At 48.6% G+C, this 26,373-nt stretch overlaps 1 long non-coding RNA gene and 1 pseudogene across 1 annotated transcript; one reads left to right on the plus strand and one right to left on the minus strand.

The window, feature by feature from the left end:
• The first annotated feature begins 17,836 nt into the window (after positions 1-17,836).
• Positions 17,837-19,481, plus strand: LOC144095237 (uncharacterized). The gene is made up of 3 exons (XR_013306712.1): positions 17,837-17,921; positions 18,293-18,386; positions 18,989-19,481. It is a non-coding gene; the product is annotated as an uncharacterized LOC144095237 (long non-coding RNA).
• A 3,682-nt stretch (positions 19,482-23,163) lies between these two features.
• LOC144115792 (E3 SUMO-protein ligase ZBED1-like) lies at positions 23,164-24,159 on the minus strand (annotated as a pseudogene).
• Positions 24,160-26,373: the final 2,214 nt, after the last annotated feature.

Genomic DNA, 26,373 nt, shown 5'->3' on the forward strand with positions numbered 1-26,373 from the left:
TCCACGTTGACTTTCCGTCAAACGTGGCTCTCTGTCGATTGAATTTAGCAGCTCATTCGCTGCTTGCTTGGCCTCATGAGGGACATAAGGTATGTCTGAGATCTCTTCCTCTAGCATGTTCAGCGCCATGTTAACCATGACCTGACGCTGTACATAAGGCTTCATCAAATTGTAGTGGATTATCCGATTATGTTTGTTCTTAAATTTTACCTCATAATTGGTGTTCGAAAGCTTGGACACCACCTTAGCTGGCCCTTTCCCTTGCACCTCAAGCTTGTTCCTTTTTGACGGACGCAGCAACATCACCTGGTCGGCAGATTGAAAGGTGCGCTTGCGTGCAGATTTGTCGTAGTACACTTTAGACAGTGACTGCGCTGCTCTGACATTTGCTTCCACGAGGTCTCTGGTCTTCGCAAGTCTTTCCAGTAGCTTTAGAACGTATTCCACTACACAGGGACCCTCTTCGTAACCCTCCCATGACTCCCTCAGCATGCGCAATGGGGTCCTCAAGTCACGCCCGTAGACTAGTTCAGCGGGGCTAAATCCTGTGCTTTCGTGGGGGACGGATCTCATTGCAAAGAGTGCTGCTGGAATGCAGCCTTCCCAGTCTCCCTTATGCTCAAAACACAGAGACCTAAGTATCCGCTTTAGCACTCAGTGCATGCGCTCGACTGGATTTGACTGAGGGTGGTGAATGGAACTGCGGATTATTTTAATCCCACACCGTTCAAAGAACGTTGTTCTCAAGCAGCTTGTGAACACGCTCCCGTTATTGCTTTGTATCTCTGCAGGCAACCCCACGCGAGAGAAAATTGACAAAAGGGCGTCTACAACACATGCGGAACTTAGCTCCTTCAAGCGAATGGCCTCAGGAAATTTGGTTGCCACGCACAGTGAGGTCAGAATGTAGCGATAACCAGAGTTGGACGCTGGCAGCGGGCCGACAGTATCTATTACGAGACGCCGAAAGGGCTCTATAATGATGGGAACTGGTGTCATGGGCACTTTCCATTTATCCGTCGACTTGCCGACCCGCTGGCAGGTGTCGTAAGATCTGACAAGCTGTTCCACACCTTTTCAGCAGCCAGGCCAGTAATATTCTAGGGATAATCTAGCTTTTGTTTTCTTTATGCCCACGTGGCCCACCCATGCATTTCCGTGTGCGAGCTCTAGAAGCTGCCGCCGGTACTTCTCAAGCACCAGGAGTTGCTCATATGCGCGTCCCTTTGAGTCGCAGTATTTCCGGTACTGAAGGCCTGATTTTTCATGAAAGCTGATGTTCTTTCTGGCGACTCCCTCTCACACATTATTGCTTAGAGCTCTTAACGATGGGTCGCTTTTCTGCTCTGCAATGAGTGCTTTCCTATCAAAGTCAACTCCTCCCAACAAGTCGAAGCAGGTGTTAATGTCGAATCCTTCGCGTTGGTTCCTGTTGCCCTATTCTCTACGGAATCGCTTGTTTCTTGGATTTCATGATCTACCGCTGGTTCGGGAACACCTTCATGGTCATGTGGTTTAGACGGATCAGTTTTCCTGCAAGGATTCCCTGGTTGGTCGGGAGAATGGTTCGGTGCCTGCTCATTTATCGGAGCGCAGTCGAGTTTCTTTGCGAGCTCTCGCGCTCGAGAACGTGTTAGCGCCATGCAAGCCAAGCCCGAGTTTAAAGAGAGACCTTTCTCTTTCAGCAGCTGCTCGGATTTGTTCGAAAACAGGTAGGGCAATAGTGTGTAGGCAAGTTTGCGCTAACTGCCGCTTCTGTGTCTAGCCTGCCAAAAGTCCCCTCTAGAGTCACCTTCGCTATAGGCACTCTGTTCTTCGGCGACCTGCTTAATCCAGGCGCATTCGCCGGTGTAGTCCGTGGAGGAAACACAGGACGGGTGATCAACATCCATGGTAGCTGCTTAATCCCACAGTGCTCTGAATTTCTTGCCATTTATCACCACGTCCCGCATGTATGGCTCCAGCAATTTAAGGTTTTCCTCCGAGTCTCGCATGCACGCGAACGCCATCTTTTGCTGTTTGCAGTTCAATTAGATGTGACCCTCCTTGTTGCAATTATAGCAGACAATGGGCTTTCACGCTTCAAAGGCGCGAGCTCCAGCTGCATGCTGTTTCGGCGAATCGGCAGATTTGGGTGACTCAATCTTTTTTCGCTACCTCCTTCCGCATCTTGATCCCGCATCCTCTGCTCGGTGATCCCGGCGTGCTGGTGGCACCCTTCGGTCGGGGATTCTCTTTAAATAGGTTTCTCCCTTTCCTAACCTGTTATCGTACCCTGCCTTGCTTTGGAGGTTTCGGCGAACGTAATACTCGTCTGCGAGCTGTGCCGCTTTGTCTAGGTCTATATCTGTTAGCCTATCTTGCAGCCATATCCTCAGATCTTCTGGAATCGCGCTATAGTACTGCTCTAGTGCGATGCACTCCAGTACCTTGTCATGACTTCCGTGCACCTCAGCGGTCTTAAGCCACTCGTTTAAGTTGACTTTAAGCCGGTACGCGAAGTCAGTATGCGACTCTCCGCCTTTCTTTGCCTGCCTGAATCGCTGCCTAAAAGCTTCAGCCGAAAGCCGGTACTTTCTAAGCAGTGCGCTCTTTACCTTCTCGTAGTCATCACACTCTTCCCGTGAGAAATGAGCGACTACTTCGGCCGCTTCGCACGGAAGGAGAGGAAGTAACTTCTCCGACCAAGCGCTCTTGTCGATGTGCACCTTCCCGCATGCACGTTCGAAATTCGTTCGTAAACAATCGGCTCACACTTAACACCGAGAAAACAAAGTATACTTTATTTCACTCAAAAGGAAAAAGAACATTAGCTGTGATAACTTATTTCTAACCTTAAACGGTACGTATTTGCTTAATGTCTCCCAAACCAAGTACTTGGGTGTAGTTTTTGAAGCGGACATGCATTGGAAGCAGCAAATTATAAATGTTTTGCTCTAAATTAGCTTATGGCTGTCATATTTTATTAAGGGCGAGAGAATGTTTTCGTGCACCGATTTTACGCATATTGTACTTCGCGTTTGTCCATAGTCACTTATGTTACTGCCTAGAGACATGGGGCGGTACCTATAAAGCGTATTTAGAATCAATCTTACGCCTGAAAAAGCGTGCTGTTCGTACCATAACCTTTGCAAAGACAATTGACCCTAGCCGACCACTCTTTCAAGAACTGCGAATATTACCGGTATCAGTTGCATACAAACCAAAGATAGCTCAAATAATAAACACAGTAATAAGAACTAATGATCCAATTCCTCTTAGACTGTTTAGATCGCCGCTGAGACAAACAAGAGCCGCCACTAATAATAGATTTAATCTACCGCCTTGTCATAACACTTACGGTCAAAGGTTATTAGAGTACAATGGTGCCCAGATATGGAATGAGATTCCCGATGACATCAAACTCAAACATAATTTTTCGGCCTTATTGAAAAACATTTTTCTTGTCTGGCCAGAACTTTGGGACTGAATGCGTTTGTGCTTAGTTTTGTACATTCATAAACCTATTTTTGTTGCTTTTCAAAATATGTATGTGCTTAACATTTTCAATGCCGCTATTGTAGCCTCTCACGTCTTTATGTACATGTATTTTGAATGTCTGCCATTCTTTAGTGAATATTATGTATTTGGACCTTTCACTAGCCGAGCTGGCTATGGGTCCAATTAAGTTTTGATGCATTGGTTTTATAAAATAAAATGATGATGATGACGATGAAAAAAATTACCAAAAAGAGTGCAATATCACCTCCCACGCGGTATGGTGAGACGAGATCCTGCAATCTCTGCCTCCCTCGCTCCTCTACCTAAGCTACAGGGCTAAGACGCGCCATATTCCCTCCGTTCGACGCGATTTCGAGCTCCTTCATTTTTCGAGCATGTTCTTTCGCTTTTTCCTCTGCCTCACGGACCTCCCGTCTCTCTTGAGCCAACCGAAGCTCTTCTTTTTCTTTCTGCTCGAACGACACCCCTCTTTCTTGAGCCAACCGAAGCTCTTCTTTTTCTTTCTGCTCGCACAACTCCCGTCTCTCTTGAGCCAACCGAAGCTCTTCTTTTTCTTTCTGCTCGAACGACCCCCGTCTTTCTTGAGCCAACCGATGCTCTTCTTTTTCTTTCTGCTCGCACAACTCCCGTCTCTCTTGAGCCACCCGAAGCTCTTCTTTTTCTTTCTGCTCGAACGACACCCCTCTTTCTTGAGCCAACCGAAGCTCTTCTTTTTCTTTCTGCTCGCACAACTCCCGTCTTTCTTGAGCCAACCGAAGCTCTTCTTTTTCTTTCTGCTCGAACGACACCCGTCTCTCTTGAGCCAACCGAAGCTCTTCTTTTTCTTTCTGCTCGCACAACTCCCGTCTTTCTTGAGCCAACCGAAGCTCTTCTTTTTCTTTCTGCTCGAACGACACCCGTCTTTCTTGAGCCAACCGAAGCTCTTCTTGTTCTTTCTGCTCGCACAACTCCCGTCTCTCTTGAGCCACCCGAAGCTCTTCTTTTTCTTTCTGCTCGAACAACACCCGTCTTCCTTGAGCCAACCGAAGCTCTTCATTTTCTTTCTGCTCGCACAACTCCCGTCTCTCTTGAGCCAACCGAAGCTCTTCTTTTTCTTTCTGCTCGCACAACTTCCGTCTTTCTTGAGCCAACCGAAGCTCTTCTTTTTCTTTTTGCTCGAATGACACCAGTCTTTCTTGAGCCAACCGAAGCTCTTCTTGTTCTTTCTGCTCGCACAACTCCCGTCTCTCTTGAGCCACCCGAAGCTCTTCTTTTTCTTTCTGCTCGCACAACTCCCGTCTTTCTTGAGCCAACCGAAGCTCTTCTGTTTCTTTCTGCTCGAACGACCCCCATCTCTCTTGAGCCAACCGAAGCTCTTCTTGTTCTTTCTGCTCGCACAACTCCCGTCTCTCTTGAGCCACCCGAAGCTCTTTTTTTTCTTTCTGCTCGAACGACACCCGTCTTTCTTGAGCCAACCGAAGCTCTTCATTTTCTTTCTGCTCGCACAACTCCCGTCTCTCTTGAGCCAACCGAAGCTCTTCTTTTTCCTTCTGCTCGCACAACTCCCGTCTTTCTTGAGCCAACCGGAGCTCTTCTTTTTCTTTCTGCTCGAACGACACCCATCTTTCTTGAGCCAACCGAAGCTCTTCTTGTTCTTTCTGCTCGCACAACTCCCGTCTCTCTTGAGCCAACCGAAGCTCTTCTTTTTCTTTCTGCTCGCACAACTCCCGTCTTTCTTGAGCCAACCGAAGCTCTTCTTTTTCTTTCTGCTCGAACGACCCCCGTCTTTCTTGAGCCAACCGATGCTCTTCTTTTTCTTTCTGCTCGCACAACTCCCGTCTCTCTTGAGCCACCCGAAGCTCTTCTTTTTCTTTCTGCTCGAACGACACCCCTCTTTCTTGAACCAACCGAAGCTCTTCTTTTTCTTTCTGCTCGCACAACTCCCGTCTCTCTTGAGCCAACCGAAGCTCTTCTTTTTCTTTCTGCTCGCACAACTCCCGTCTTTCTTGAGCCAACCGAAGCTCTTCTTTTTCTTTCTGCTCGAACGACACCCGTCTTTCTTGAGCCAACCGAAGCTCTTCTTGTTCTTTCTGCTCGCACAACTCCCGTCTCTCTTGAGCCACCCGAAGCTCTTCTTTTTCTTTCTGCTCGAACAACACCCGTCTTCCTTGAGCCAACCGAAGCTCTTCATTTTCTTTCTGCTCGCACAACTCCCGTCTCTCTTGAGCCAACCGAAGCTCTTCTTTTTCTTTCTGCTCGCACAGCTTCCGTCTTTCTTGAGCCAACCGAAGCTCTTCTTTTTCTTTTTGCTCGAATGACACCCGTCTTCCTTGAGCCAACCGAAGCTCTTCTTGTTCTTTCTGCTCGCACAACTCCCGTCTTTCTTGAGCCAACCGAAGCTCTTCTTTTTCTTTCTGCTCGAACGACCCCCGTCTTTCATGAGCCAACCGATGCTCTTCTTTTTCTTTCTGCTCGCACAACTCCCGTCTCTCTTGAGCCACCCGAAGCTCTTCTTTTTCTTTCTGCTCGAACGACACCCCTCTTTCTTGAGCCAACCGAAGCTCTTCTTTTTCTTTCTGCTCGCACAACTCCCGTCTCTTTTGAGCCAACCGAAGCTCTTCTTTTTCTTTCTGCTCGCACAACTCCCGTCTTTCTTGAGCCAACCGAAGCTCTTCTTTTTCTTTCTGCTCGAACGACACCCGTCTTTCATGAGCCAACCGAAGCTCTTCTTGTTCTTTCTGCTCGCACAACTCCCGTCTCTCTTGAGCCACCCGAAGCTCTTCTTTTTCTTTCTGCTCGAACAACACCCGTCTTCCTTGAGCCAACCGAAGCTCTTCATTTTCTTTCTGCTCGCACAACTCCCGTCTCTCTTGAGCCAACCGATGCTCTTCTTTTTCTTTCTGCTCGCACAACTCCCGTCTCTCTTGAGCCACCCGAAGCTCTTCTTTTTCTTTCTGCTCGAACGACACCCCTCTTTCTTGAACCAACCGAAGCTCTTCTTTTTCTTTCTGCTCGCACAACTCCCGTCTCTCTTGAGCCAACCGAAGCTCTTCTTTTTCTTTCTGCTCGCACAACTCCCGTCTTTCTTGAGCCAACCGAAGCTCTTCTTTTTCTTTCTGCTCGAACGACACCCGTCTTTCTTGAGCCAACCGAAGCTCTTCTTGTTCTTTCTGCTCGCACAACTCCCGTCTCTCTTGAGCCACCCGAAGCTCTTCTTTTTCTTTCTGCTCGAACAACACCCGTCTTCCTTGAGCCAACCGAAGCTCTTCATTTTCTTTCTGCTCGCACAACTCCCGTCTCTCTTGAGCCAACCGAAGCTCTTCTTTTTCTTTCTGCTCGCACAGCTTCCGTCTTTCTTGAGCCAACCGAAGCTCTTCTTTTTCTTTTTGCTCGAATGACACCCGTCTTCCTTGAGCCAACCGAAGCTCTTCTTGTTCTTTCTGCTCGCACAACTCCCGTCTTTCTTGAGCCAACCGAAGCTCTTCTTTTTCTTTCTGCTCGAACGACCCCCGTCTTTCTTGAGCCAACCGATGCTCTTCTTTTTCTTTCTGCTCGCACAACTCCCGTCTCTCTTGAGCCACCCGAAGCTCTTCTTTTTCTTTCTGCTCGAACGACACCCCTCTTTCTTGAGCCAACCGAAGCTCTTCTTTTTCTTTCTGCTCGCACAACTCCCGTCTCTTTTGAGCCAACCGAAGCTCTTCTTTTTCTTTCTGCTCGCACAACTCCCGTCTTTCTTGAGCCAACCGAAGCTCTTCTTTTTCTTTCTGCTCGAACGACACCCGTCTTTCATGAGCCAACCGAAGCTCTTCTTGTTCTTTCTGCTCGCACAACTCCCGTCTCTCTTGAGCCACCCGAAGCTCTTCTTTTTCTTTCTGCTCGAACGACACCCGTCTTCCTTGAGCCAACCGAAGCTCTTCATTTTCTTTCTGCTCGCACAACTCCCGTCTCTCTTGAGCCAACCGAAGCTCTTCTTTTTCTTTCTGCTCGCACAACTCCCGTCTTTCTTGAGCCAACCGAAGCTCTTCTTTTTCTTTCTGCTCGAACGACACCCGTCTTTCTTGAGCCAACCGAAGCTCTTCTTTTTCTTTCTGCTCGAACGACACCCATCTTTCTTGAGCCAACCGAAGCTCTTCTTGTTCTTTCTGCTCGAACGACACCCGTCTCTCTTGAGCCAACCGAAGCTCTACTTTTTCTTTCTGCTCGCACAACTCCCGTCTTTCTTGAGCCAACCGAATTGGATTGGAAAACATTTAATTCGTCAGAAAAGGCAGAATGCAGACGATCCGTGCTAGGTGGCTATCAGTACACGGCTGACAGCGACCTGGGTAGCCCATTCAATGACCCGGGTTTGAACTCCCAAGTCCGAGCTGACCAACACGGCCTCCCACTGCTCGAGAGTAGAAACCTGTATTAGAGATTTCGGGGGCGGCTTCTCTTTACAATTCCACAATAGGTGATCATAAGTGAGCCAACCGAAGCTCTTTTTCTTTCTGCTCGCACAACTCCCGTCTTTTCTGCTCTTCTTTGCGTCCAACAATCGTTTCCCAAGCCTCGTCGACCTCCTCAGTAGTCACCTCCTCCTGCCGCATAACCTTGAGAATTTTTTTTTCTTTTCGCAGAACGTAGCGAAATCCCCAGCTCCTTGCAAATTTCGAGCAGCTCCTGCACTGTTAACTTCTCCATTGTGAGTCCCACCATGCGTCAGCAAGCCCACTAAAACAAAAGCCCTAGCTTGAAGTGGACAAAAGTTTCCCTAAATCAATTTCCCAGACAACAGGAATCCGCACCTAGCATCTGCCTGTGCTAGTACGGTCTGCCGAAATGAACGGAAAACATTGGGCACTCACCCTGCCAAGGTATAGCTGACGCCTGTCAGTCCCGTAGCTGCCGAGGTCTGTTGGAGCCGGTAACTTCACGTGGACGTCCCACAGCTGCCATCCAGTTGTTGGGATTCAGGTAGCGTGACTGGGCCGGTGAAGAGACGAGGACGATCGGAGGAAGAAAACTTGGAAAAGTTTATACAAAGACTATTTACATAATGTACAAGTAAGGGCAACTGAGAGTGCCTCTCAGTAAAAGGATCTTCTTAGCGGTCGGGAGTCTCTCCCAGCAAAGGGTATCTCTCAAGAGGGGGGCTCTCCTCTGGTCCCAAACCAGCAGCTTGTTAAATACTCTTCGTGTTCCCCAGATCCCTAGCTGGGGAATACAGTTCGAAGAATGATGTCCAATCACACGATGGCACTGATGGTACCACCCACGGCAGGGCGGTCCTGATGTTCTCTCGCAGCTCGGTCGATGGAAAGGGAACAGGACCCGGTCACGTTGTCGTCCACGCGGGTTCCAGGTGGGCGCTCACGTGGGTCCGGACTGCGCCCATGTGGAACAGGAAGGCGCCTGCGTGACACAGGAATGCGGGCTGTCTCCCAGCAGGGGTTGAAACATCTTGTACTGATGACCGGAACGTGGAACCTCTGTTGAAGGCGCAGCTCTCGGGCAATTGTTCAACCCCAGCGTGACTGAAGAGGACAACACTGATCTTGTACTTCGTCGAACCGATGGCATGTTCGAACACGTGGAGACGCTATTATCGCCGCTGCTACCGACATTCCTGCAGTCACGTTTCTTCCACAGAGCTAATTCACCTTCGCGGTGGTTTTCAGGGAATCCTCCCCATGTCCAAATTCGCCGAACTCAACAGCAGGAAGGGAGCGCGAGCACAACATGGACCTTCCGAGGCGACGGGCGAGGGACTGGCGTCGGTTCTGGGGCTCTCAGGAGCAGCTATGTTAGCTGCGTTTGCGTTGCTGGGCGGCTCGAACCGATCGGCAAACCGCTGTGCCAACTCTTCAAAGCTGAGCCCGCTGGAGATTGCGAGGGCGGCCTGCGGTTGACGGTTTGCCTGTGGTTCGGTGATGCGCCGCAGGGTGTCAAACAGCCTCCGCGTGCTGACATCTTCCTCCATCCTTTGGCATAGTGAAGCCCACTCCCGGCGGTATAGCTTGTTGGCGTGGCGGCGCTCTGCCGCGTCCAAGCGGTTGTAGACAGTCGTCGGCGACTCTGTCAGTCCGTCGCGCCCGTCGCTCTGCGCAATCTCTCTTCTTGCGCAGATTGAGCAGCTTCATATCAGGTGTGGGCTGCCCTGCCCTTACCTCTGCTCGTTGGGTGGCTGCGAGAGCGCTTCGGACTAGACTTGAAAAGAAATCTGCGCCAGTGTCCGCCGCCTCGTCGACCGCCCGCCTGAACGCACTCCAGTTGGTAATGGAGTAGGCGCCACTTCACGAGATTTAGCAGCCGGGAGCGTGGCGGCTTCTGCATACCGGGTCAGGTGGTCAATGGGAACAATGACCCAACGGTTGCCAGCAGCGGAGTACGGCAGAGGACCGTATAAAAATATATGCCAACACGGTCGAAGGGGCGAGGCGGACATGGGAGTGGCTGCAACTCTCCAGTAGCGTGATGAGACAGTTGCTTACGGCGCTGGCAGGACGGGCAGGAGCGGACGTACTTGAGAACGAAGATACACATGCCGCGACAGTAGTACCGGAGTCGGATGCGAGTGTACGTCTTGAATTCTCCCGCGTGGGCGCATTGCGGGTCAGCGTGGAAACAGGTGCAGATTTGAGACCGGAGATGTCGAAGAATGACGATAAGCCATTTCCGTCCATCAGAGTTATAATTACGCCGATAAAGCAGATTATCACGAATTGCAAAATGCGAAGCTTGGCGACGGAGGGCGCGGGACGCTGTAGCCGTAGATGGGTCGGATGCTCGGAAGGCATGCCGCAGGTGGTGAGCGAAGGCGCAGCGAATTTGAGGGCGGAGAGGCTGGCAGTCTCGGCCGGCAGCGGGGTAGGGCATCAGCGTCCTGATGCTTGCGGCCCGACCGGTAGACGACACGCATGTGATATTCTTGTAGACGGAGCGCCCATCGAGTCAGGCGACCGGAGGGATCTTTCAACGAAGAAAGCCAACATAGGGCATGGTGGTCGGTGACCATGTCAAAAGGGCGGCGGTAGAGATAAGGGCGAAACTTGCCTAGGGCTCAGACAATAATAATAATAATAATAATAATAATAATAATAATAATAATAATAATAATAATAATAATAATAATAATAATAATTGGTTTTGGGGGAAAAGAAATTGCGTAGTATCTGTCTCATAAATCGTTGGACACCTGAACCACACCGTAAGGGAAGGGATAAAGGAGGGAGTGAAAGAAGAAAGAGGAGCCGTAGTGGAGGGCTCCGGAATAATTTCGACCACCTGGGGATCTTTAACGTGCACTGACATCGCACAGCACACGGGTGCCTTAGCGTTTTCCCTCCACAAAAACGCAGCCGTCGCGGTCGGGTTCGAACCTGGGTACTCCGGATCCTGGACCGGAAGGATTCACCTTGTTTATCTGAGAGAGAGAAACCAGTTTAAATATATACTGTGTAGGCAGCATTGAGACAACTGCGTGTTACTTTACCGATCATCGGGCAGTGTTTATCTCTGTCAAGACAATTAAATAAATAAACAATGTATCTCACCTAATACTTCTCTGCTTAAAATTTTAGTCACAACAAACTCGACAACATGCGTAACCAGCTGAGAACTACAGCTCTCGTTACGTATATCCTGGCATAGCTGAGCTAAGCCACTGCCAATTTTTTTGGAAAGGGGGATCCTAATGCAGCTCCTGTTCTCCTTGTTAATTCCCTCCCTTTCTTCTATAGTTGGTTATTAGGGAAAGGAAATGGCGCAGTATCTGCCTCACATCTCGGCTGACACCTGAACCGCGCCGTAAGGGAAGGGATAAAGGAGGGAGTGAAAGAAGAAAGGAAGAAAGAGGTGTCGTAGTGGAGGGCTTCGGAATAATTTCTACCATCAGGGGATCTTTAACGTGCACTGAGATCGCAGAGCACACGGGCGCCTTACCGTTTTGCCTCCATAAAAACGCAGCCGCCGCGGTCGGGTTCGAACCCGGGAACTCCGGATCAGTGTTAGAGTTTAGACCGCACAGTGTCTGCGCTACCTCAGCTCCAGTCGAATTTGGAGAGAAACGGCCGAGCGCGGACAAAACTGTCACCTCGCAACAACACGCACTCCTGATTCTTTCTTTGTGGCTTTTCTGGCTTTTTTCGCTTTGAATGCGCTTTGAAGACAATGGCAAAACACTCTTTCTGTCACGGAGTAGTTGGATTCGGCTTTCGTGAGGGCGCGGCAGGCGTAAGCAACTACATATTCATCGAATCCAGAGCGAGACCAATGCCACTGTCGTCCGTGTGTACTTCAGTTGGGGCTTGCGGGTAGAAGTGGCGCAAGATGGGTGGTGTCGTGCGGAGACTGCGCAAGGTGTTGTAGACATCGTCGCATGCAGGCGACCAACTCGAGAAATCCGCGTTGCTGCCGAGAAGCTGAATTAAAGGCGCAGCAATGGCGGCAAGGCGTCGATGAAGGTAAGGAAAACGTATGGAGGTGAAGTGTGGAGTGCATGCAGGAACCGACGGGCTGAGGGCATCTACGTCGAGGGGCGGCGAATCGTCATTCTCATCGCGATAAAGAATGAAATCAGTGAGCTGGACGGTACCAAGGCACACACCGCGAAGCACAGCGGAAGCATGTGTAAACGGACTAATAACGAACAACTCGGTAAGGCTAGCTGACAGAGTGAGTACGGCGTAAGGTATGGGCAGGTAATTGCGGTGCAGAAAGAGGGTGATGACCTAAAAAAATACGTTGCGTCGCGAACAAGGTCTCAACTGATGGGCACGAGAACAGAAGAACACGCAGGCAGCTGGTCAGTGGCTTCGGCTACGACAGCTTTGGCAGCAGCAGCAGATGGGGAATCGATCGACGAGGAACCGCTGAGCGCAAAGAACTCGAGTTCAGCCCGAGCACAATCGATGGCTGCGTTATGGCGCTTTAGGAATTCCCAAGCCGAGATGATTTCATGAGAACAAGTTGGCAAAATTACGAATTCAATGATGCAGAGATTCTCCTGAATAACGACGCGAGCCGTCCACGTCGCTAACGGCGCAGAAGCCTGCTCACTTGCGGTGTGCCGCAAGAATCCAGAAAGTGGGGTCGTCACTTTTCGCAAGGAGCGGCAAAAGGTGGCGGCCATGGCTGAAACAGCAGCACCCTTGTCGACGAGCGCCAGAGCAGATACACCCTGTACGGAAACTGCGATCAGGTTTGCGGGAGATAAATGAGGCCTTGGGCATTTCGCTCGTGGCGCAGTTCTCGCCTCAGAAACTGCGGCATCTAGTTTTCCTCTTGCGAAAGATCCGGGCGCTGACGCATGGGATAAAGGGAGCGGCAAAGAGGAGAAGGTGAGCGCCGGGTGGAGAAGGTAGTGCGATAAGATGAAAGAGGGCGACTGCAGCGGCTCGGCTGGCGGTGAGTATTCACCTGGACGAGGCCAGCTTAGGACATTGGCGCACAACAACGGCAGAGCCGAGCCACATGACCAGGCAAAAAAATGTATTTTTTTGCCTGGTCATGCCGTCGTCGTGCGCCAATGTCAATGAAGAAAAACTTCGACACCGTGTCTTCTTCTGTAGAAGACGTCAAGACAAATATACGCAAAACAAACGATGAACTTACAGGTGTAGTCGAAGACATGAACAACAGAATGAGAAGGAACAACTTGATTATTAAAGGGCTCGCTGAAGAAGAACATGAAGGGTATGCAGAAACAGAAAAAATAGTTAAGGACTTCTTTAGCGATCGTCTTAATATACAGTGCGGTGACATCGAACGTGCCCATCGCCTTGGCCAGCCACGTTCTGATCAAGCTCGACCAATTATAGTTAAATTTCTGAACTTTAAATCTAAACTCGAAGCATTTCAGAATGCACATAAACTAAAAGATCTTACGGAACCAAAAGTTTGGCTAGACGAAGACTTCTCCCCGAAGGTTCTACATGCTCGGAAAAAGCTGCGCGACTTCGCTAAAGCGAATATCAGAGAAAACGAGCGCTATTCTGTGAGATTTGACAAGCTTCACATGAAAAATGGTGTTTACCGGTATGATTCGGCAACAGACAGCGTGAAAAAACTTCCTTCCAGGCATACGCCCCCCGACAATTGACAGTGTTCCGCAAAGAAAGCCAACCGTAACAAAATCAAACCAATCTCCTTGGTCTTGGCAAACTTCCGCAGCATACATAACAAAGTAGACGCACTTAAAGCCATTGCACATTCCTGCTCAGCTGATATCATCGTGGGCACGGAAACGTGGCTGACCGAAGACGTTGCATGTCACGACATCGCGCTTCCATCATCGTTTGTGTTATTTAGGAAAGATAGGGTTGATTCTCGACGAGGAGGAGGAGTGCTAATTGCGATTAACAAAGACTTTAATACATCTCTTATTCCTATCGACTCTCCCTTAGAAATAGTCTGGGTTTCTGCTCAACTTGGTCATATGCTTTGCATTATAGGCGCCTGTTATAGACCACCAAGTAGCCATCCTGAGTTTATTGAACTGTTAAACGACGCTATCGAGCAGATCCTTGCCAAGCACCCGAATTGCCTCCTATTTCTAGCTGGTGACTTTAACTTTCCTGCGATTAACTGGACGACGCTAACTGTTGAGTCCGAAGTAACCGACAAGAGAACATTAACTTCCTTCATTTACTTCAATATCACCAGCTCACCCAAATTATTCACGAGCCCACTCGCGGTAACCATATCCTGGACCTTATCCTAACAACCCATCCTGAACTCTCAGACATCCACGTCTTAGAAGAAATAAGTGACCACAAAGTTGTGCATTGTTCTCTTCTAATTCCACGGACCGACAAAACAAAAACCAAGAAGCTTATCTACAACTACGCACGTGCGGATGTTGAAAAAATGAACCTGTTGCTGGAAACTTTCACAAGCAGTTTTCAGGCCAATTTTCATAACCGCACGACTAATGAAAATTGGAAGTTGTTTCGTGAGAAACTCAGAGAAATTGAAGATTCATGCGTGCCAAAACGAATGATAAGCACACGTACTAACGATCCTTGGTTCACCGCAGATGTCAATAGTGCACTAAATAGGAAGAAAAGAGCATTTAGAAAAGCGGTTCGATCAAAGGAAGCTACAGACTGGGAAAGCTACAAAAACATTTCCAAAATAGCTGAGAAACAAATTTCTGAAGCCAAAGACAAATACTTTAATTTTACACTTCCTAGTTTGATCAGAACTGACCCCAAGAAATTTTGGAACACTGTTAACCCTAAAAGCGCTAGTACGGTTCCTGTTCTTTTGGATGTAAACGGCAGCCCCCTACCTATAGAACAATGTGCAGAGCAATTCAATAGCCACTTTTCACAAGTTTTTACGGACGAATTGCCCATTTACAATCCTCTCCTGCTTCCTGAGGCCCATATCCAGATTCCCTTTTCACCCATTCACATATCTGCGCTTGGCGTGGCTCGTGCAATTGAACGCCTACCTCACCACACTAGCCCAGGACCCGATGGTATCAACGCGAAACTGTTAAAGATAACCTGCCAGCACACAGCTTTCCTGCTATCTCTCATTTTCCAGCAGTCACTCGATACGACATGTGTGCCAGAAGATTGGAGGTCCGCTTATGTAATCCCGGTATTTAAATCTGGAGACAGGTCCGTTCCTAATAATTACAGGCCGATTTCACTAACCTCGATATGTTGCAAGGTACTCGAACACATAATATACACTAATATTATGACTCATCTTAACCAGAACAACTTGCTTCATAACAACCAGCATGGCTTCCGCAAACATTTATCGTGTCAGACACAGTTATTTGAGTTAATAACGGACCTTCATCAAGCAATCGACTCTTCCCTCTACATTGACTCCATCTTCATTGACTTCTCTAAAGCCTTTGATCGCGTGCCTCATAACCGCCTGATGATAAAAATACGAAACCTGCAGCTGGACCAACATACCACGCAGTGGATTAACGCATTTCTAACAAATCGCTTTCAGTCAGTTAAGTTAGGGAGCTTCTCATCAAGACGTACAGGTGTTGATTCAGGAGTTCCCCAGGGTACGGTGCTGGGTCCACTGCTTTTCTTAATATATATTAATGATATCACGTCGAACATAACATCCACAATACGATTATTTGCAGACGACTGTGTGATTTACCGAGCAATATCGAGCCCTTGCGACATCGTTGCTCTCCAGACTGATCTTGACGAGCTAACTCATTGGTGCGACAGGTGGCAAATGGTAATTAACGCAGATAAAACTAAACATATTAAGTTTACTTCCACTGCTAGCCCGAGTCCTAATGCCTACACAGTTAATAATACTATCATTGAAACTGCAGCGTCGGTAAAATACCTCGGTGTAAATTTTAACTCTAATTTATCCTGGAACACTCATATTGAACTGATCACTGCCAAAGCCTTAAAAAAACTTGGTCTTCTTAAACGCCGACTACACCTAGGCAACCAGGACACAAAACTGAATGCATTCAACATGCTAATCAGGCCTGCGATCGAATACGCGTCAGTGATCTGGAACCCTCATCATACCTATCTTATTAACATGTTGGAATCCATACAAAATAAGGCTGCTCGATTCATCCTTTCCCGTTACTCTAGATACCAAAGTGTAACAGCACTGAAAACATCGCTCCATCTCCCGCCTCTGGTCATGCGCAGAAAATTCAGCCGCTTATCTTTTTTCCACACTCTTTACCACAGCAACACACCATTTGCAAGTTCACATCTTCTACCGGCACCGCACACATCGGCTCGTGTAGACCATATCAAGAAGACTAAACCCATTTTCGCTCGGACAGAACGATACAAGTACTCACCTTTGGTCCTGGCTATTGAAGAGTGGAATTCGCTTCCGTCTAGCATTGCGAATATCACTGGAACATCATCATTTCAAACAGCTCTTTGGGCATACTTAGAAAATTCCAATGTAGAATGATGTGCGTTTCTAGTTTTTTTTTTTTTGCTTCAGTGTGTGCGTGTCGGCCCAAACGTTCCTCGAAATGTTAGATGCCATCCTTTTTAACTTCTGAAGGTGTAATTTTTGTTATTTTGATTTGTGGGATTTGTTACATGTGCATTTTTCCAAGCACCTGTTCATAGCCACTTTTTCCTATTAACTTGTACCCTACTTCTTAACTTGTTTATTTCTGTGTTCAGCCGTTTATGTTTTGTGTTGTATATTTAAGTTTTCCTTGATGAATCCCCCCCTATGTAATGCCCGCATTGGGCCTTTAGGGTATTGAAATAAATAAAAAATAAAATAAAAGTTGCCGGTTACTGGAGACCAGTAACCGGCAACTTAGTAGCGCCATCTAGTGACAAGACGTCAAGGCACATAAACGCTCGGTTGAAGAAAATTTCATCCGTGATTACTGATGACTAGGGTGAGTGCATTGCGAGCCTTTTTATGTTCCAAGTAAAACTATGCAAGCTGAAGAAAATGTAACAACTGACTAAAAGCAAGACAACTGCTTTTTTGCCAAGTGTCATTGCTACGAGGAAAACACACTCCATTTAGTTAGGCCTAGGAGCTTGAAAATCGCCAAATTATTTGAAAAACAGGGGCTAGTTATCGCTTATACCGTTACGTGTGGGCAAGAGTAGGCGAAATAAATGCGAACCGATACCATATTTGAGCGAGCTATTGCGTCGCAGAATCCAGCGACGACGTATTTATTCCGAAGCGGGCGAGCCGGGCGCCGCCATCTTATCAACGTTAACCACGCAAGCGCCGCAACGCAAATTCCGCTGGCTAGCGTACGTACGCAAGACGCAGGACTTGCGCATGCGCACTACCGTCCCCGCAAACTCCTTGTGTGCGCTAAGCCGTTGCGTACGCACAGCTAAAACTGTATGTCACTGCGCATGCGCGGGCGGGGTTATGCTAAAAACGTCAGACGTTTTGTAGCGATAGCTACATTACGGTAGCATTTGGAGCTTTCAGCGTGGCGGCGCTGACACCCTGAGGCTGCGCCGCCACGCTGTCACGTGGTTTGTCATGTGGTGCGGACAGCTACCGGCGGCACGGCGCCGTGGCTGATCACGTTGTTCGTCACGTGGTTGGTCACGTGACCAAGTTCCACTCGGCTAGCTGTAGCTAGGGTGCCTCGATGCCAGCGCCGCTTTTCAGGGTGGGGACACCCTTTGTAGCACTCCGCGCCGCCTCTGCGCCATGTTGGTTCATTCCCGCCGGCCGTCGAGCTGAACGGAAGCGCGTCGCGTTCTATTTGCTGCCTTTGTGGTGTTGCGGTGCGAGAGCTCGTGTTTTATGTGGTCTCTTGGGATGTGCGCGCTTGTTAACGAAACATGACGGGCTATTGTGTCCCTCTGTGCACTGGATCGAGCGCAAAAGGGCAGCGGGTATTTCGTTTCCCCCGCGATGCTGAACGAAGAAAGAAATGGGCAGCGCAAGTAAAACGTGATGGCTGGGAACCGACGGATACAACTAAGATATGTGAGGTAAGGCTCATGATTTTGTGATTATGAATAATGTCATTTTCTATTGCTTTTCATCATCTCAATACAGCAGCATGCATATGTTGGCGTGCCTTTTGTAGTGATCACGCTGCAGTATGGTGCGATCGCCGTGTTTGACTCGTTGCAACGGCGTAGGTTTATTCTAGACGTGTGAACTGCGCATTTTTTTTTCTATCTAGAAGTATTGGGGCGCTTATAAACTCGGTTCGTTTCCGAGTTCGTGCATTGATCTCGATAGGCATGAGGGGTTTATTTATTCGTCGACTGGGGTGTGTGTGAAGAAAGTGCCTTACGATTCTGCTTGCCACCTCATCTTTCAATGACATGCTGTGCTTCTTTTTCCATTCTTACAGCTCCACTTTGGGCAGGATCAATATGAATTAAATCGTCTGGATGGACGACGGCTGCTCAAATGGAACGCCTTGCCTACTCTCTTCGATTTTAGGCGTACGTAAACATGAATTGGTTGTTTTTTATCTTTTGCTATTGTGAAAAATCTTCTGAAGTTTGCAGTCGCGCGAATTTTTCGTGTTTGTTTTCCGCAGACTGCACTCGTTTAAGCTTTGCTCAAGGAGTGTGCATATGTTGCGTTGCATGTATTGCTCATTATGTAGAAGATCGGCGGAACTTACACGCGTGTTTGCAATATGCAAGCGTATATTTGATTACTCTATTGGACTCACTGATTATTGAATCCTTAATTAGGTCAAAAGTATTACAAATTATTAGCAGCAGGGGTCTTGTGCTTCCCATGACATGCACTTATTGTGTTGTCATTGCCAGTTCCTTAATCACGTGGCTCTCATGGGTAACAAGCTCTGTGGGCCGTCTGCTTTCAGGGTGGATTCATTGTTGTTTTTTATGAACTTATTGCTCCCATTGGTTACGACTTTTTTCTCAAAGGTGTTGTCCTCATTTTTTCGCCACTTGTTTGTGTAGTAGATACTGAGGCTGCACTAACTGCACACAAGCTTCGAAGCTTAATCTAGGAGGTTTTAGATATACAGAATTTTAATAATTATTGATATTTGTAATTTTAACTTTTGCAGCTCGGCCCAGGCATAGAAAGCCTCCGTGTCAGCGAACGCTGCCCACGACCCTTGTCGTCGATGCTTCAGAGAGTTCGTCTATTGCACAAGGGGATTGTGACAGTAGTGACTCCGATATTGCTGAGCAGTGCAAGACAGTGACGGAGTCCGCTGATGTCTTTTCTCTGCAACCAAGCGAGCTGATCAAGAAATTGCAGGACTTGCAAAAGAAGAATACTGCACTCAATGAGCAGCTGTTACGTTCCAAGAAGAAACTAAAGAAAGAAGCAAAACGAACAAAGCGTCTTCAAGAAAACATGTCTGCTTTGACTTCAAACATGAAGTTTCTAAATGAGGATCAGAAGTCTGCCTTGCATAAGCGGAACAGAAAGGGGTGCGTGTGGAGTGCCGAGACTGTGAAGAAGGCTCTCCAGCTCAAGTTTGCCTGCGGCTCAACAGGCTATGACGTTTTGTTAGAGCAGGGCAATCCTTTGCCTTCTAGAAGAACTCTTTGTAGGCGGCTGCTCGATTTCTGCCGATTTCTGCTCGATTTCTGCCACCCATATCGCGGGGGCACAGCTTGGAGCGGGGGATGGGGAAAGGGGATGTGGGGAGGGGGAGGACAGTGACATGGACGGGCGCACCCATTGGAAGCAGGGCTGTTCCACCCGCTCTGAGGAGGGGGAAGACAACTGCAGCGGCGAGGGGGGGCAGCTGGGATACACTGGTATCCCCCCTCGTCCCACGCGCCAGCGGCGATCGTGACTTCCATGTGCGCGCTGGCCACCAGGAATGTGGAGAGAAGGCACCCCTGCGACTCTGCTTATTTCCGTCCCAGCACTGACGTGACGTTACGGCAGCGCGCTGCCTACTGCGGAGAGGGTTGCATGCCTGAGCATGACGGCAAGGATTTGCTGCTGGGGAGGCAATGCCCGGGCGGATAAAAGGCGGAACTCGCGGCGGGAAAGCTCTCTCGCTGCCGGGCCTGACCTGAGTGCCGCGAGGAACCCTTTCGCTGCCCGCCGGCCCCCGAACCCAACGCCGGTCGACGTCAATTAACGACTTGGTGAGCTACTGAACATCTATTTTACGTATAGAACATCCTTCCGTAGTGTGCTTTGTTTCGCGTTAGGATAATAATTAAACTATTTCCTAGCGTGCCCTGCCGTTGCCTATTTCGTCCGGACCTGCCGTGGCTGCGACTCTAGCTGCGCCATGGGTTGGGGAAATGTGTTGCGTACTTGAATAACGCCTGCGTGTAGCTGGCACAGAAGTTCGCCTTCCCGGCCGGCGCGTGCACCAGCGGAAAACCGCGCTATTCCAACACTCTGCCACGGACCCCTCATGCCCTCCCTGGCAACGAGAGACATGTTGCCACGATTCTGGCTTCGTCAGATGTGCCTCTCTTACGACGGGCCGTGCGCGCGGTTGTGCGTGAGGAGACAGCGTCGCAGGCTGGGCAACAGCAACCAAGCACACGCAGCTACGACAGGCCACAGCACGCAGCAGCCTTCTCAGCAGCACCGACCCCAGCATTTGTGAGGACAACAGCCGAAGCAGCAGAATGGTTTCCGCACCGCACCACTGAAGTCCGTACCCCCTATACCTCCGGTGGCCCCCTCTGGACGCACACGATGCCTTAATCGAGCGCCTTGCTGCGCGCACTAAGCGTGCTCCTGCTAGAGGACTCCGAGGGCCGCCGCATCTGTGAGTGAACAACAGGCCCTCCTCCACTAAACAGCCAACAACATGGCTAGTCGCCGGGCAGCCCCCCGCATTCCCACAGTCCGCTCCCTTGCAGCGCGATACCCACTCGCGTTTAAAATCAGAGCAACCAGAGGTAACCGCACTGCAGGATGGGGAGCCCCAAATGCGGCTGATCGGGCACATTGGCTATCATGCTGTTTAACTAATTTAGCTCGAGCAGTTGGCATTATTTCCCATTACAGATCATATCTCCCGCATCCAATAAAGATCCTGCGTCATAATTCTCTGTTTTATTCTCATCTTAATTACTGTTTCCTGGTATGGGACACAACCACGTATACAAATTTGAAAAAGATCTTTATACTTCAAAAAAAGCTTATCAGAATACTTTTTAATGTACCATAGAACAGTCACTCGCAAAGTCTTTTCCTCAAAGCAAACGTAATACCAGTATTCAATCTTTACAATTACAAGCTAGCACTTGCATTTCAGCGCGAACTAAAATACCATCTTGAATCTCTGCAAGAGTTGTCATTACTGGTAGAGATCACTGTGTGTTACCCATAGAATCAACTACGCAACGGAAAATTTATCCTTCACACTTCCAACACTATTAAACAGCTATAAAAAATCCGGGACTGACCTGCTTAAAATATCTAAACATGAATTACGACAGCTTCACTGCACTCATTCTTAAAAACTGCACCTGTATTCCTATAATGTCTATATTTAATCCTGTGTTTATTGTACTGCTTTGTACCCTCTGTATTTATTGTATTGATTGTTGTTCTATTTTCTTTGTTTATATTTCATTTTTGCTCCCCTTATTTGTGGCTCTGCGAAATAGCGAAGAGACTATATGTATATTTGTGAGTGTCTTTGCTTTGCTGTTGCTGCCCTGTAGAGGGAGGCTGTGGGCCTTTGTCAAGCTGCCGTTTACGAGCAGCTTTTACCGACAACCTCCTCCATCATCCCGATGGAAATAAAAAATATTATTATTAAATGTGAGAAGGTGTCGTGCGCGGCAATCCCTTGCGGCGACCTAGACCATCGGCCCGGAAAATCGTGGGCTCCCATTTATGTGCGCCGCAATGTACAGCACGCGCTCGACGGCGCGGCGACGAGTGACGTTCAGAAGTGCGTGGCAGTGACAGTGCGCATCGACGGGGTTGACACAACAGTGGCCAGTGTTTATGCGCGCCCAGCTGTTGCGTGGAACGTGCTCTGTTTTCGTGCAGTGTAGTTGTGTTGTGCGCCGCGCCAGCTCATCGTTGGTGACTTCAATGCTCATCATTGTGCGTGGGGCAGTGCGCGCAACGACCGGCGCGGTGATGATCTGCACGACACAGCAACGCAGCTGGGACTCACTCCCCTCAACACTGGCCAGCCCATAGCGATGCAAAACTATCGGAAAATTTGCTATCGATAGTATCGAGTTTTTTTAAAGCTATCATAGTGTGAAAAAACTATCGATAGTGCTACTATTGATAGACTATCGATAGTATTATCGATAGTACTATCGATAGTGCTACTATTGATAGTACTATCGATAGTGAGACTTCATAATGAGACTGTCAACAGTGAGAATATTGATAGTAAGACTATCGATAGTAACACTATCGATATTCTGCATTCCTTGCCCATCGATATTGACAAAACATTTGATATACGTTGTCGGTTTCACGATTTTATGAGGCTTAATACCCAAAAGAAACTCAGGCTATGAGGTGTGCGTTGTGCAGTCCTCCGATTGATTTCGACCAGCTGTGGTTCTTTAACGTGCACTGACGTTGCACAGTATACAGGCCTCTAGCCTTTCGCCTCCATCGAAATAGAGCCGCCGTGGCCGGAATCGAACCCGCGTCTTTCTAGCCAGCAGCCAAGTACCATAACTCCCGTGTCACCGCAGCGCATTTGCGACAACTGACTGTCAGCAATACTCAATTCATGCATTTAATAAACATATAGTAGACGGATAAAATATTTAATTCTGCAGAAAAAATCCCGGAGTAAGTTCATCATTACATATATACTCAAAAGTAAACCACTACACCATACCAAGAAATTTATTTGTTGATTTTTTATTTCGATACCATAAAATGCAGTATATGCTTGTGCAGAGCAATTTCGCAAACTCATAGCGGCGGCCTGTCCGCTACAACTGAACAGCTAGGTCCGCTTAATTATCATGCGTCAGCCAAGCATTCTGGTGAGGGAACACGAGCGTGTCAACTTTCTTGCCCTTCAGCCTGCTTCTTCCATCTGAAATGCTCTGTCCAGCCGATGAGAATACGCGCTCTGCTGGCACCGACGTTGCTGCAACGCACAAGTACTTCATAGCCACTTCAGAGTGCGGTGCTGTTGACGATTACCATGACTTCCATAATTAAAGTGGGTCGCTGTTCCTTTCCTGTGGCTGTAACTCTAGGTACTGGCGAACCATTAACTCTGCATTAGAGGTTGCGGTTGAGGGCTCCTGTTGCCGTCTCTCAAGATGACCGCAAAATTCGGCTTCCTGCCGAGACTTCGGTTGAAACTTCCTGCTGTCTAGATGGTTCAACTGAAGGACTAGCTGGGATTTCTGACAACTGGCGGCTTAGTTCACCGACTAAACAAGCACTGGCGCGGTCTGCGCTTGCTTTAAGTGAAAAAGCTCTCTCCTTTAGTCGTGGGTCCACCAGTGTTGCAAGAGATGTTAACTGTCTTTCTTCGTAAGTGTCGATTCTTTTATGCAAGGAGGAGATGCATTCGCGAAACACTTCTTTACCAACTTATGTTTTCAGCGCAGGCCCTATACGCTCTTCCAGCTCTCGTTCAATACCGCAGACCACATGAACGATCAAAGAAACGGTAGTGTACTCATCTCCAGAGAGCATCTTCGTGGTCTCCTCAAACGGTTCCAGTATTTCCACGACATCCTCAATGAGCATTATCTCTTCTGCTACCAAGGGGCTTGGTGGACGGGGTAACTCCGAAAGCGTTGAAGTGAGAGCCTCCAAGATCCTTTTAAGCGTGTGAAAGACACTGTTCCACCGTGTCGGTGTCTCCTGTTTGAGCTTTAGCGGCGGAACCTTACCAGCACGCTCTTGCTCTTCTCGCAGCTTGGCAGTAGCAGTGCAGCTGGACCTTACGTAGCGCGCTATGTCCTTGCACTTTTGCAGCACGGCTGCCAATTCTTCGCTGCTTTATAGCACATTCTGGACAGTGAGGTTCAGCGCATGAGCAAAGCATGGTAAATGCTCGATACCTAACAGACGAGCTGCAAGAATCATCCTTTTATCGTTGGCGGTGACAAGAGCAGTGATTGCGTGGAGAATACGCCAGTCTTCAACCACATCAGAAATGGCGTCAGCGACGTTTTGTGCAGTGTGCGCTCACTGAAAAACTGCAGTGGAGAGCACCGCAGACCGCATATATATAGTGACACCTTGCAGAAAATGGCACGTGACTGCCAAGTAGCTGTCAGCCGTGCATGATGTCCACATGTCTGCTGCTATGGCGCAATGGCTTGTTGACGTCAGCGTATAACGCGCAATTTCTCCTTGGCGTTTTCGTATAAGTTCGGCAAAATAACATCATAAAGCTGCGTTCGCCTTGGCAGCTCGTATCTTGGATCTAGCTCGTTGCAGAAATCTTGAAATCCTTTGTCAGTGTCGACTGAAAATGGCTGCATGTGTCTTGCTATCAGTAGGGCTAATTGCTTGTCAAGCTTCTTTTTCCTTTCGGTCTGGTTCCCGTGTTTCGGTCGTTTATCAGAAATAAAGAACTTCAGCCTGCTTTGGTTCGGTTTTGAGGGGCCATCCACATGTATTTCCTGCTTCTTCGATCGTCATGAAATGGGGAATTAGCATGGCCCCGCTTCATGTGGTCCCTTAAATTGGACGTATTCCCACTTGTTTTATATTCTTTGTTGCACAGTGTGCACTTGGCGTGTCCGGACGCTGCATCTTTGATAAAGTAGTCCCAAACTGTTGCTTTAGATCTCGACATCATGGGTGATTATGAACTGGAAAGTGGAAAGGAACAATGAATTTATACTTACTTCATTTTTATACCCCGCAAAAAAAAAAACCACCTCGACTAAATTCGATTCGTAACTTTGTTATTAACTGCTGCGGTACGCCATCCGGGTTGTGCATTGATATATTCTAGAAAAGCCCAAAACCAGTCACAATGAATTTACGAAACAACAGTTACGCATTTTACTCTAGGCACCGCTGATATGAAAGTAGTAATTTATAGAACTTTAGCCGACTAATGAACGACTATAGGAAATGCATGGCTTGTCTGGAGGATGCGCTTATAGTTCCTGTTCAACTCTAGTACGCCCATTACTCTGGTAATCGAAGCAAAACTGCTTCTTGTTTTGGGGCACGAATTTACTCGTTGAGACATGACCCGTCACCTACCGGAGGACAATACATATATACATGTCTCGGAGCACTCTCGTAAGTGTAGGTACAAAAGCGCTGAGTAGTCGCTAGTGCACGGGTTTCGTCGCTAATCGTGAAAAACTCAGTAGGAGGGGATATTTATTAACGAAAGAGGCTTATATTAACAGAGGCCAAATTTGCAGAGGAAGGTATGCACAGGAAACAAAACAGGTGATTAAACCTTCTCAAAATGAAAGAGCTTACGCGTCAGCGATGTTCACGAGAATACTAAACGTCTTCCTACGATGTACCGCGCAAAAATACCGTGCAATAATAGAGCTATAATGCATGCAAGGGAACAATTGGTGGCGTACATCACACTGCCAGGTGGAAGTTCGTGTCACGACGTAAATGCGCCTCGAAGAAGTTCCCAACCGAGAAGCCCTTGCAGCGATCTCTCGTAGCTACTCCGTGAGGACAAGTAGGCCGAGGAGCGCAGGCTGACGCAGTCACGCCGTTGCATTACTTGCATGCAAACACGATGTGAAAAGAGGTGACTGCGTGAGCCGCACCCAGTTAGTCTCACTTTACACACGGCGCGACCACATTGACCGCACTAGTGCGGGGTCTTGTTGATCCATGTGATCCGGCATCCGTGAGCTTGAATGCCGGAAACAAATCCGCATGCTGGCGGATTGAACATTAGTTTTTGTTTCCGCGCACTGATATCGCACAGCGCGCGGGCGCTTTTGCATTTTGCCGCCCATTGACGAAACATTTGAACTGCGCCCGGCGCGCCGCCATCCGACTCCTCCTTCCTGACCAGTCCTGACGTAGCGCAAACACTGCGAGGCGCCGAGACGCCGGCCTACCGATTACCGAAGCGCAATGAAAAAGAAAAAAAAAAGAAACGAGAGAAAATGCGAGCTAGCGTTCGTCTGCGGGGACCTGTGTCTACGAAAGCTAAGAGAATGCAGCAAGACGTAGCCGCTGTAGCGAGCGCCAGTCGGTGCCAGCGTGCGCACCGAAAAAAAAGAAAAGGAAAAAGAAATCTCCTCGGCATTTCTGAAGGCGCGCACGGCTGCAAGCGCAGCACGGGGGCTAGGGCCTCCTCCCCCCGCGACCTTGGCGAAGCAGTGCGTGCGCGGACATGTGTTCTAGATGGTTCTAGGGCACTCCAGAAGACGTGGGGAAGGGGGGGGGGGGGGAGACGTAATTTAACGTGTGCTGCGGTGCCTTCTCTCTTCCAGCGCCCGCGCCCGTGAACTGGGTTATTGCGTTGCGTCATGTTATCGTCATGTTGCGTCATGTTATCGGGATTTTTGG

The sequence above is a fragment of the Amblyomma americanum genome, chromosome 1, assembly GCF_052857255.1.
Source record: "Amblyomma americanum isolate KBUSLIRL-KWMA chromosome 1, ASM5285725v1, whole genome shotgun sequence".
Taxonomy (NCBI): domain Eukaryota; kingdom Metazoa; phylum Arthropoda; class Arachnida; order Ixodida; family Ixodidae; genus Amblyomma; species Amblyomma americanum.